Source organism: Gorilla gorilla, chromosome 13 (assembly GCF_029281585.2).
Source record: "Gorilla gorilla gorilla isolate KB3781 chromosome 13, NHGRI_mGorGor1-v2.1_pri, whole genome shotgun sequence".
NCBI lineage: Eukaryota > Metazoa > Chordata > Mammalia > Primates > Hominidae > Gorilla > Gorilla gorilla.
In genome coordinates, this window is record NC_073237.2 from 131,871,292 (window position 1) to 131,884,676 (window position 13,385).

The window sequence follows — 13,385 nt, forward strand, 5'->3', positions numbered from 1 at the left end:
CAGCCTGATCAACATGGAGAAACCCCGTCTCTACTAAAAATACAAAATTAGCCAGGCGTGGTGGTGCATGCCTATAATCCCAGTTACTCAGGAGGCTGAGGCAGGAGAATTGCTTGAAACCAGGAGGCGGAGGTTGCAGTGAACCGAGGTCACACCATTGCATTCCAGCCTGGGCAACAAGAGCAAAACTCCATCTCAAAAAAAAGGGAGAGAGGAAAGTCTTATTTACATAGAATGCCAACTGATAACTGCAGGAGAAAAGATGGTGTTGGAAAAACCATTTGGCAAGTATCATAGTAATAATGTTTTCAGGCAAGACTCATCATTGGATCTAAAAGTAGTGAAAAAATAATGAAAGAATGAAAATAACAGATATAAATGTGATTGAATGTGAACATTTGGGTAATCTGGGTTAAGGAGAGAAGGGAAATATTTGTACTATGTTTGCACCTTTTCTGTGTGCCTGAAATTATTTTGAAATAACGGGTTTGTAAAATCCCCCAGTCCTGCCTCGCCTCACTGGAGCACCTGCCCGCGCTGCAGTGGCAGAGTCCCACCGCACTGACTCCTTGTTCACCTGCAGCTCTGGGAGGGCACGGCTGAGCCCTCACTTTTTCTGCATTCCCAAGGCTGGCTCCTAGAAGGCTCCAAACCGTTTCCAGGGTTCACTTTTGTTTTCTGTTGGCATCTGCTGTGGTCCGACTCCAAGTCTTTGCCAGGTGCTGGGCCAATCCCACGCTCAGGAGCCTCCACTCAGGTGAACATCAGGTGAGCATGCAGCGTTCTGTGGCTGTCATTTCCACACGAGCCATGAAGGAAGAGTCCCAGCCGGGTGGAGACTGGCGGGTCAGAGAAGGCTTCTCCCAGACAGGACCTCACAGATACCCAAGCCCACAGTGAAGCCACATTCCTGCAGCCCCAGTACCCTTCTCTGCTCCTCAGAGAGACGCAGGTGCCTTCTCTGCAGGCACTCCACACTCTCACACACTGCTGGAGAAGGCCTGTGGAGACCTTGGCCGACCCCACGTGTTCCAGATTGGAGAAACTGAGGGCCAGGGTGCAGAAAGGTCTTGCCCAGGGCCTACAGCAAGTGCAGCTAGAGTGAACAACCGCATCCCCCCGGCTCCAGCCCAGGGACTTCACTTATTTACTTATTTATTTTTCAAATAACAGCTTTATTGGGATATGTTTCACACACCATACAATTCACCCATTTAAAGTGTACAATTCAATAACTTATATATTCACCAAGTTGCACAACTATCACCACAGTCCATTTTAAGACAATTGCATCACCACAAAGAAGAATCTTTTAACCATCACCTCCCCAGGCCCCTCACCTTCCCATTCCCAGCCTCCGGCAGCCAATAATATCCTCTCTGTCTCTACAGAGTTCCCTCCTCTGGACATTTCACAGAGACGATTGGCTTCTTTTGCTTATTTTTATTTGGCTTTTAAAAGAGGGCTAAAACTTAAAGTATAATAAAATAAAATAAAATAAAGAGGGCTCCGGCTCTGCCATGGTCCCTCTGGGGTCTCCTGGGTGGAGGTGGAGAAGGTCCCCTCTGAGTTGCACATCCCCTTCCAGGGGCCCCACCCAGAGCACCAGGTCTTAATTTCAGTTTAGGGCAGAGGGGAGCTGGCGCCGCTGGGATGTCTCCTCCAATGACTCATAACTATTGCTCATCAGCTCAACCTTGGAAGTCCCTGCAGGGGACAGGATGGCTTAAAGAAATGGGAGCTTAGTCCAGCCTGGTTCCACAGGACAGAATGGTCATGACTTAGGAACTTTGTAATGACACTGAGGACATCTGCAATTCTGGTGAAAATGGTGCAGATTTTGCCTGAGGAGTCAGCTGATCAGACGCAGGGCACCACGCACCAATGCACAGCTGCTGCTGGGTCCCAGGGAGCTCGGGGCTCAGGCTGGATAAGCCTGATTGCTTGTGATCTAAAGTAAGGAAATTTCACCCTCTTAGATGTCAGACCTTTTTGACTTTTTCTTCTTTACTTTTACTACTTTTAAAGAAAACCCAATTATTTCCCAACTTGGTCAACATGTGAATATGTCCCAATTTTGTGAACTGTAAGTCACAATTTTGTGGCTAGTGGCCATGACTCTGAATGTGAAGGGCACTGTGGTTGTGGGCACGGGCTTGGAGTGAGCACACCTGTTCACTTTGACTTTATGTCCTTTTTAAGAGGAGGGGGCTTCCCAGATGGTTTGTGATGACATTTCCAATATTTAAGACTCCTCTTGAGTCCACCAGCCTGCCCCAGACTTTGACTCTGGTGGGCACTCCCAGCTGGCTTCCTTTTGCAGACTTTTCCACTGGCTGCGAGTCTGGGATGGGAGGGGCAGGTGCACACACTGGACTCCAGGTATGCAGCCAAATTATCTATCAGGTCTCAGCGTAGAATAGAAACATTTTGGGCATGAGACTGTAGTCAAATATCTCAGCCTTGAGAAGAATTTTAAAGTTTTTCTTCCCTTCCCTCCTAGTCTCAGAATGCAGCCTTGAAACATACTTTAAACCTGTTTCCCTCCCTTTCCCACCAGCCACAGTGCTCACTTATCTCATTCTGTGCCTGCTTAGAAATGCCAGGGGCTCATTTTTAAATAAACCAGGCATAGAACCCAGCTGTGGAATCCTCCTGTCTAGGGGAGTTATGAACAATGAGTCCACCACCGCCGGACCAAGGTCAAGATGATGCCAACTAGACCTCCGGATGGCAATTACTAAAGACTCCTGCACCACTGCCCCACTCCCACATGTCTCCCACACCAAGTTCTCCTTCCTAAAGCCCTTCACTCAGTCCAAAAAGCTGAGATGGTTCCTTGGAGCCTTGAGCCTGGCCACTCTCCCACCTGCTAGCATGTGAATAAAAGTTGCTTTCCTTTCACCACACCTCACTTCTCCTGCGGCAAGCAGCCAAACTTGAGTCAGTTACAAGATATCTCTACCTCCCCTGATCCCGCAGCTACAGGAGGACGCGCACCAGAAGGGAAATGTGGCCGGCCACAGTAGCTCACGCCTGTAATCCCAGCACTTTGGGAGGCCGAGGCGGGCAGATCACTTGAGGTCAGGAGTTCGAGACCAGCCTGGCCAACATGGTGAAACCTCATCTCTACTAAAAATACAAAAATTAGCCGGGCGTGGTGGTGCACACCTGTAATCTTAGCTACTCAGGAAGCTAAGGCACAAGAATCTCTTGAACCCAGGAGGTGGAAGATGCAGTCAGCCAAGATCGTGCCACTAGTGAGCCTCTGTCTAAAAAAAGAAAGAAAGAAAACGTTAACCAAGAAATGGGAAGGCAGTGGGGGTGGGAAACTGGGGAACCCACTCGGGGGGGAACAAGGGGGCCCTGTGGGGGCAGCAGGCTCCTCTCTGACATCTCTTCACTCCCTCTGCACCCCGCAGGCCCCTGCGGCCTGTGGGCCTCACCCCACACGTTTCCAGCTCCAGGCTGGTTTAGCTGGCTTATCTCTCTTTCTCCTTCTCTGTGCTTCCATTTGGATCATTTCTCTCAGTCAATCTCAGCATTGGTCCCTGAGTCTCTCCTCAGCTGTATCCAGGGGCTTTTATGTGAAGTGCACTCCAGCAAATCTGCGATTCCGACGCGGCCTGTCCATCCTTTCCCGAGGGCTCCATTGCCCTGTCAAAGCCTCCATCTTCTCATTCGTTTTATCCACCTTTTCCACCGCCCTTGGTGCTTCGCCCAAAGCAAACAGTAAACAGGTCACTGCAGCAACCACCATCTGGCCGGGGGAAGGTCCCTGGGGTGGAAGCCTCAGCCATGACATCGGACACCCCAGCCAGCAAGTGACCCAGACCAGCAGGAGCACGGGGTGAGGGGCTCTAGAATGAGGGTCGGCCGTGGCGCCAAGGCCACGGTGGTGGTGGTGGGAACTGGCATGTGTGCCACCAGCCCTCCCAGAAATCGTCACTTGAAGAATCAGCGACAGGACGGGATGGACTCCACGCAGGGCAGGAGGGAATGAGAGATGCTGCCGTACCCCAGAGGTCACCTCAGACGGTTTTGTCTCTACCCCTGGCTTCCCGTGTCTCGCGGGAGGACATTCACCTGCTGCCGGAGCTGCCGGACCTGGCAGGGGCTCACGGCCCAGGGGTGGACATCAGCCACTGAGGAATGGGAGTCGATGGGCGATCCCGGCTCCCTCAGCCCTCAGAGGGAAGTTCCGAGGCACGTTCCCCACGGCCCCCAGGAGCCTGAGCCCAGCTGCCCATGGCCGTCACCCTTCTGCTGGCTTTCCTCCCCGGATGTCTCACACCCTTCCCTCACTGGGCCTCCTGGGGTCCCTGGTCCCCAGGTCCTCATCTCAGGGCCTGGGGGGGTCCCAGCAGTAAGTACTAAATAACCCACTGCAGGAAATATGACTGCTTCTCTCTGGGAGAAAGGAGATGGAGGCAGGTCTCCTGCAAACTGTGGGTGCAACGTTGCCTGCAGTGGGGAAAGCAGTGGATGCACCCACCCCCCGGGGAGGCAGAAGAGGGAGAATGTGAGGGATGAGCTCTTGAAGGTAGGTGGGTGGGCTATGGGGGTTTCCGGCTCCATTCAAACCACACTAGGAAACCATCAGAGACTTTTTTTTTTTTTTTAGCTTAATGAAATCTTTTTTTTTTCCTTTTTTTTTGAGACAGAGTATCACTTTGTCGCCAGGCTAGAGTGCAGTGGCGCGATCTCCATTCACTGCAACCTCTGCCTCCCTGGTTCAAGCGATTCTCCTGCCTCAGCCTCCCAAGTAGCTGGGATTACAGGCACGCACCACCACGCCCAGCTAATTTTTGTATTTTTAGTACAGACAGGGTTTCACCATGTTGGCCGGGTGATCTCCTGACCTCGTGATCTGCCCGCCTCAGCCTCCCAAAGTGCTGGGATTACAGGCGTGAACCACTGCGCCCGGCCTTTTTTTTTTTTTTTTTTTTTTAAGACAGTGTCTTGCTCTATTGCCCAGGCTGGAGTGCAGTGGAACAATCACAGCTCACCGCAGCCTCGACCTCCTGGGCTCAAGCGATCCTCCTGTCTCAGCCTCCAGAGTAGCTGAGACTACAGGTGCACAGCACCATGCCCTGCTGATTTTTAAATCTTTTGTAGAGATGAGGTCTCAACTATGTTGCTCAGGCTGGTCTCAAACTCCTGGGCTCAAGCGATCCTCCCACTTTGGCCTCCCAAAGCCTGGTATTACAGGCATGAGCAACCGTGCCCGGCCAAGCTTCATGGACTTTGATAGGGCAGACACTTTTTGTCACCACCACGCAAGCCAAGAGCTTTGCCAGCCACTCCAGGCCCCCTCCACAGCACCCTCATGGCCACAGCCCTCTCCCAGCCAAAGTCATCACCGTCCTGACAGGATCTTCCCTCCCTTGTGCTTCTCTACACTTTCATTTAGGTCAAATTATTTAATATCTCTATCTTTAAACATGACAGTTTAGTCTGAGCCACTTTTTTATCTGATGTGTCTTTTAAATCTCTTTCCCCTACAGGTTCCACGCCATCCCTTTCTTTTCCTTACAGTTGATCTGGTGAATACCTGGGGCTGTCCTCTGCCAAGATCCCCACAGTAAGAGTGTTGCTGGCTGCCCCTCACAGATCAACACCTCCTCCCTTGTCCAGTGGGTTTCCTGCAAGGAGGCAGCTGGAGCCAGGGGCTGGGGCCAGGGGCCCGATCACACCCAGGCCCTGCATCTCTCTTCTTTTTTTTTTTTTTTTTTGAGACGGAGTCTCACTCTGTCGCCCAGGCTGGAGTGCAGTGGCATGGTCTCGGCTCACTGCAACCTCTGCCTCCTGGGTTCATGCCATTCTCCTGCCTCAGCAGCCTCCCTTAGTAGCTGGAACTACAGGCACCCGCCACCACCCCTGGCTATTTTTTTTGTATTTTTAGTAGAGATGGGGTTTCACCGTGTTAGCCAGGATGGTCTCGATCTCATGACCTCGTGATCCGCCCACCTCGGCCTCCCAGAGTGCTGGGATTACAGGCGTGAGCAACCGTGCCTGGCCATCCCCTGCAGCTCTTTATCAAGGGCACAGAAGCTGGATGCTCCCCCTTTTCGAGGGGTCAGTGGCTGCATTACCTACACTCATTCATTCACCAGGGGTTGCAAAATGGTGATATTCTAATTCTACCATTCTTTTTTTTTTTTTAATTTTTTTTGAGACACAGTCTCGCTCTGTCTCAGCTCACTGCAACCTCCACCTCCCAGGTTCAAGCAATGCTCCTGCCTCAGCCTCCCGAGTAGCTGGGATTACAGGTACGTGCCACCACGCCTGGCTAATTTTTGTATTTTTAGTACAGATGGGGCTTCACCATATTGGTCAGGCTGGTCTCAAACTCCTGACCTTATGATCCGCCCGCCTTGGCCTCCCAATCTTCTTCATTTATTAGTTGGATAGCTTAAAAAAAAAAAAAAAGACTCCCCGATATGGGCAGGAACAATGCTGAATTTTTACTTACCTGTCTCTAGATAATGAATTGATTGTTAGCCTCCAAAGATGATCAATTTGTTTTTGTTTTTGTTTTTGTTTTAAGATTACGGTGAACTCATGGACTTAAACTTCTTTATGGGTTTTGAGCCACTGCAATTATCCTCACCAAATCTCAAGCTGTCCCACCTCTGGCACGTGGGGCCTCTTCAAGTTTTCCTCATTCATATTTGTTTGTCTGTTTGTTTGTTTTTGGGTGGCCAGCAGGAGAGCATCCACAGTCTGTCTCTCCAGCCAAGCAGGAAAGTGACAAGACCTCCGTCAAGGTGAGATCCAGGTCGGCAGCCTCTGGTTCCCCTGCAGTTAGGCTGGAAAGTGAGCCCTCTGAGCCGGCCCCTGGGGAGGGGGCACCAACTCCAGAATACACTTTAAGCCTGTCCCCGCAAATCAAGGTCTCAGGTTCCGTGTTATTCTGTCCGTCTGAGGTCTTCAATTAAGTCTCGACCCCAGTGGGTAAGAAAACTAAAAGGTATTGTCAGGGTAGAGATGAAACCGCCGTTGCAAAATTATGAGCCAGTGAAAGAGATGAACCAACTCCACTTGCTTCTAAGCTCCAAGCTGTCCTTGTTCATTCCTGGGTGTAGGCTGAACTCCCCTTGGGAGGAATTTAGTTTATATTAATAGTTTATAGTTTGATACAAAGAGAATAACAGCCCTTTCCCAAAACAAAACCCCTTCTTGCCTGGGGACTAGATGCCTTTGTAGGACTAACAAATTAGCCACAAGATTAGAAATTACGGTTAGGTGTCATGTAGCTGGAGGCTGCAAGATTCTGACTCTCCCTAAACTGCTCCCGGAGATAAAACCACGATTGTAAAACCCAAGACCAGGGCTCGGGATATTTTGCAGACCCTGTACTTGATGGATCAGCCGGCAACACCCAGATCGATAAACTGGCTCATCTGATCTCATGGGCCCCACCCAGGAGCTGACTCAGCGCAAGAAGACAGCTATGACTCCCTATTTCATTTCCGACCAGTCAGCACTCCCGGCTCACTGGCTTCCCCCCACCCACCACGCTGTCCTTAAAAACTCTCATCCCCGAATGCTCGGGGAGACTGATTTGAGTAACGATAAAACTCCGGTCTCCTGCACAGCCGGCTCCGCATGAATTATTCTTTCTCCACTGCAATTCCTCTGTCTTGATAAAATGGCGCTATCTACACAGCAGGCAAGGTGAACTCTTTGGGCGGTTACAGAGATTGCAATGTATCCATCACATTGTTACAAGTTTTACTAAGACAGGATAAGAGTCTCAGGTTTGGAGCAGGGCATTTTGAATGGAGCTTTCTCTGCCATCTGCCCGGCCATATGACCCAGGGTCTCTGGACTCCCAGGGACACAGGCAGCCCAAAGGCAGTTCTGTCTTATCTCAAGCCCAGGAAGATAAGATAATGTGCTGGGATAATCCCTGAGAAGTTTCCTTCTCCTCCAGCTTAAAGAGGTAAAAGGAAAATAAAAATCTCAGGACCCCAAACTCACTATGCCAAAAAGAAGAGTTAAGCTTGGGAACTGGGTCACCCAAAACTACCTCCCAGTGTCTTCCTAAATAGACAGATGCAAAGACAGAAGGCCACTCCCCTCCCCAGGGGGCCCCCCTCACTGTTTGCTCACAAGGAAATACATTGTGGTCCCCAAGATCTTTTTTTTTTTTTTTTTTTTTTTTGAGATGGGGTTTCACTCTTGTTGCCCAGGCTAGAGTGCAGTGGCATGGTCTGGGCTCACTGCAGCCTCCACCTCCCGGGTTCAAGTGATTCTCCTGCCTCAGCCTCCCAAGTAGCTGGGACTACAGGTGCGTGCCACCACACCTGGCTAATTTTTGTATTTTTAGTAGAGATGGGGTTTCACCATGTTGGCCAGGCTGGTCTCGAACTCCTGACAGGTGATCTGCCTGCCTCGGCCTCCCAAAGTGCTGGGATTACAGGCAACACATCTTTTTTTTTTCTTTCTTTTCCAAGAACTTTGTCCTAAAACAGAGTTCTGCTGAATTTCACCCTGAAAATGTAAATTAACAGCTTATCTGCACAGGTATGGGACAAAGACAGGACTAGAAGTCTTCCCTCCACTCACGGGAGACAAACGCATCTTTGACTCCCTCCTCTACTGTTCTTCTTCCATAAAGATGCAGGTTCACTGAGCACAGGATGAATGCACAGTTTACTGTTCCTCTTCTGCCTTTCACATGTAAAATGGGGATTCAGGGAAGGCTCATCAACGCCTCAAAAGAATGCAACAGCTGGCCTCTTTTATCCACCCTCCCGTTTTTTTCTTTCCATTTTTCCCTACTGTCTGCTCTTTCCTCTTTGAATACTGAAGTTCTCAAACCCTCTTTGGAAATCGTGCAGGCCACAGGTCCTACTGTGCTCCTTCGGACCCGCCTAGCCCGCGGAGCCCATCCTTCTCCTGAAGCTGCAGATCTGGCTTGCCGACACTTTCCCCTGGGCACGTCCTCAACCCCGGCAAAATAAACCTCTCGATAGATTGAGACTCCTCAGTCATTTTCTTTGGTGTACAAAGCACAGGCTCGTCTTCCTGTGTCCATCCCGGGGTTTCGGGGCAGCAGAGCTCCGCCTGCACAAGTGTTCAGGATCTATTCAGATGGTTCAGCCTCAGGGCCAGGCTGGGTCCTCTGCACGTCTATGGCAATGACCCAGATAGGGCCGGTTCTCAGATGGCTCTGAAGAAATGTTTAGGGGTGTCTGGGGACGGTGCAATACCTTTCTCCACACTCACATTACAGAGTTCTCCCTTGACCGTGGACCACTTCCTGGACACAGCTGCAGACAGTTGTCACCTCCCTAAGCTGAGCCTTAAAGACCAAGGTCCCACTTTCCCAGTCTGCTCTTGATCCTTTAGAATTTTCACAAAGTTGGCCTGGGCACAGTGGCTCACACCTGTAATCCCAGCACTTTGGGAGGCCGAGGAGGGAGGATCACCTGAGGTCAGGAAACCAGCCTGGCCAACATGGGGAAACTCCGCCTCTACTAAAAATACAAAAATTAGCCTGCATGGTGGCCAGCACCTGTAATCCCAGCTACTCAGGAGGCTGACGTAGGAGAATCACTTGAATCCTGGAGGCAGAGGTTGCAGTGAGCCAAGATCGCACCACTGCACTCCAGCCTGGGGACAGAGCAAGACTCCATCTCAAAAAAAAAAAAAAAAATTCACAAAGCAGCCCCCTCCTTTCTCAATTAAAAATATTCTGTGCTGGCCGGGCGCGATGGGTCACGCCTGTAATCCCAAGACTTTGGGAGGCTGAGGCGAGTGGATCATGAGGTCAGGAGTTCAAGACCAGCTTGGCCAACATGGTGAAACCCTGTATCTACTAAAAATACAAAAATTAGCCTGGCGTGGTGGCCAGCACCTGTAATCCCAGCTACTCAGGAGGCTGATGTAGGAGAATCACTTGAATCCTGGAGGCAGAGGTTGCAGTGAGCCAAGATCGCACCACTGCATGCCAGCCTGGGGACAGAGCCAGACTCCTCTCAAAAAAAAAAAAAAAAAATTCTGTGCTGGTTTCCTTTTCTTCCTCCACGCCAGAGCCCGGAGGCTGTGGTCTACAGCTGCCGGCCATGCCCCTGCCTCCATGGAGACCTGGGATTGTGTCAGACGTCCTGCTGCAGCCTTTAAGAGCAGGAGTGGCTTTGTCACCAAGGGTATGCACGGCTTTTCCATCCCCTTTCATCCTGGGTGACAGAGGCTGCAGATAATAATCATAGCCTGGGATTCGAGGGAGCCTGACTAGTCGCCGCCTCTCTCCCCTGACTCGGATGATCTGCTTCTGAGCCTGTCTTCTGTTGTGAAACTTACTCCCGAATGCCTTCACCTGATCCCGAGCAAAACGTCACAGTCTCTACCGTGTTGCAATGCGGTAGCTGTAAGTAGACAGCACAGAGCACAACAATAGGTCACTTCTGCCCAACTGTTAACCAGGCAGCTGGTCACCCAGCTCAGTTACCTGCATAAAAGCCTCGGCGATCCCCGTGGCCACACTGGAAGTTCTCCTGTGGCTTCCACACTAAGAACTACATCTAGGGTTTACATCATTTTCATTGGCCAACCTCCTTTTGCCTTTCAGGAGTGTGACTGAGCAACCTCTTTGGTTGTAACCAGAGACGCTGGTTTTGGAACGCAGGTGGAAAGGTCGGAAAGGTCTGCAGCTGCTGCCACGGAAACAAGAAGGGGTCTCCGGGCAACGGGCTTGGTCTGGAAGTGCTTTCACCTCTGTCCCCCAGCTCTCCCCTCTGGGCAATGGGCTTGGAATGGGAGTGCTTTACCGCCACACCCGCAGCTGTCTCCATGCATGCACCCCCTCCGCAGGGGCCTGGTGGGGCAGCTCACCTGTGCTTTGCTCCCATCCTGGGCACTGAGGTGAGTCAGATGTGGGGGCAACCACACAGTAGCACCCCGCTCATCGGTCCCACTTGGGGCAGTGAAACAAGACACTGCTGATAAAAAACTTAAAAAGGAAAAGAGAAAAATTAAAAGCCCAGACTCCCAGGGAAACGCTGCATCTGAACTTCTGATTCAAGGGAGGAAAAAAACCCAAAGCAGCTGCCCTCGTCAGGCTGTGCCCACCCCCAATCTGTGCTCACCCTCGGTTCCCGGCCATCTCTGCAAGGGAGACCCTTGGAAACGGGGACTCCCTCCTCACTGGAGCCACCATCACAGATGGGACCTTCTGAAGGCCATAGGTGGCAAAGGGAGCCCACCCTAAGGTCCAACTTTGTGTGTGGCCACAAATAGACCCCAGGCCATCTCCCTTCCCTTTCTAACATGAGCTCGGGGTGTCATGATCCATCAAAGCAGACCTTACCATCTCCCTTCATGACCACCAGGCTGAGAGAAAAGTGGGCAGATGTTTCTCCCCGGGAAATACTGCTGCACTGTGGCAGGAGTGGTTTTGAAGGCTGTCTTAGGTTGAAGCTAGGCAGAGTCTTCTGGGGCACAGAGGGGCCTGGGACACCTGCCTCTTCCCGATGCTCAGCCCTCAATGCCTTCTGGCCTTGGATGGTCCTGGGCTGGTGAAAGGTACAGCTTCCATGCAGCCCTACTTTTCTGTACAGTGCCAAACTGCTACATACAAAAACAACTATAGATATATATTGCAGACAGGGTCTTGCTCTGTCGCCCAGGCTGCAGCACAGTGGCACGATCACAGCTCACTGCAGCCTCAATTTCCTGGGCTCAAGCGATCCTCCCACCTCAGCCTCCCGAGTAGCTGGATCTACAAACGTAGATATAAATATACATATACATATTTTTTTTCCTTTTCTTTAGAGACAGAGTCTCGCTATGTTGCCCAGGCTGGTCTCAAACTTCTGGGCCCAAGCAGTCTGCCTGCCTCAGCCTTCCAAAGTGCTGAGATTACATGTGTGAGCCACTGTGCCCGGCCAGAAACTACAAATCTGTATCAAGACTTGCGGAGGCTCCTTACCCTCCCCTACCTCAGAATAAAGTGATTCAGGACATCATGAGTAGGTTTTTATACAAAAATATCAAACGTTCTGTATTGCCTTTCCAAAACTCATAGAACGTGCGGCAGAGTCCCTCTTCTTCTGCCAAAGGAAAACTGAAATAGAATCATTTCCATGGATCTAGGGGAAATTTTTGAGACTCAAGAAAACCGTGACCTTTCTCATTTTTACTCTGCACCGCCTTCATTTAACAAGAGTGCAGAAACTTCCTCGTGAGAGGTTTTACCAGAATCTGTTTCCCTCATCACATTCGCCATTGTTTTAACCTTCATTGCCAACATTCTATTTCAGAGTTGTACAGCTAAGTCTTATCAGCTTATCATTTCTGATACGGCTTCAGCAGCCTCTTCCACTGAACATGGTTGAGATAACATTTCTTAGAGAGACAAGTGAACTAACTCTTTGCCTAAGAGAGAAAGTGAGCTCCTAGCAGAGTTTCTGAAGTAAAAGATTCCAGTTGCTGCTTCCCCAGGAAGGAGGGTCCTGGGGAACTTGGGGTGACACAGGGCAGCTGTCTGGGCCCCCTTCAGGGCAGGAGCACTCCATGGTCCCCGGCTGCCCAGCCCAAATGACAGTCCTGGGCTGAGGTTCCCCAGGGGCAGCCCACGTCCAGTGGCCGTGCAGGGGGTTTAGAGGTGTAAAGGTCCAGCCAATTTCCTTGACAGGGGCCATCTGAGGGGCTGCCATGCTCCAGGGCCCCCTGAGAATCAGCCGAAGCCTCCATCGTGGCCGTGTGACCGCTCGGCTGCCCCCTGCCCCATCCTGTCCTGGGGGTGCCCCTGGCCAAACCCTCACACGTAGGCTTCTCAAGTCCATGCAGCTCCCCCGCCCTGGGCAGGCTCCTGTCCGAGAGGTCGTCTGGGTCAGAGATGCCCACTTCCTCTGGCCTTTGTCACCTCTGCCTTTTACTCTGCAAGGTTTTCCTGCCTTTGAGGAGGGGGTCACCTGTCCCGCCGCACTCCTGCTGGCCCCTCCAGGCCCTCCTGTTTGAGGAGAGGAGCAAACGTAGAAACAGTGTCTAGTAAGAATAAGGGCCCTCGCCCAATGTATTTTCTGCAAGGAATCAGAGCGAGAAAGTCATTTTCCTCCCAGATCCTGAATTGGAGGCACCCTGCTCTTGAATAAATCCAAGGTGACATGTCCTCGTTTCCCCCTGACGATGCACGTGGGGTCTCCTGAATAATTCTGTCTCGGGGGGTGCTGTGTCCTTGTTTCCCACTGACAATGCACGCGGGGTCTCCTGAATAATTCTGTCTCGGGGGCTTATTTTCCGTTTCAGCTTAAAACGCTCCCTCATAAACAGATCATCATCAAGTCACGTTGTCCCCTGACATTATAAGTAATAAACGGGGTAAAATTCACGCCAGGAAAATTCTAAGAACATAACGATCAAGAAATGAACCC

The 13,385-nt window shown here is 51.1% G+C and overlaps 1 long non-coding RNA gene across 1 annotated transcript; it reads right to left on the reverse strand.

Annotated features, from left to right (window-relative positions):
* Window positions 1-1,154: 1,154 nt before the first annotated feature.
* Window positions 1,155-9,685, reverse strand: LOC129524684 (uncharacterized). Its single transcript, XR_008668544.2, has 2 exons — window positions 6,476-9,685; window positions 1,155-3,272 (listed from the first exon to the last, which is right to left on the reverse strand). It is a non-coding gene; the product is annotated as an uncharacterized lncRNA (long non-coding RNA).
* Window positions 9,686-13,385: the final 3,700 nt, after the last annotated feature.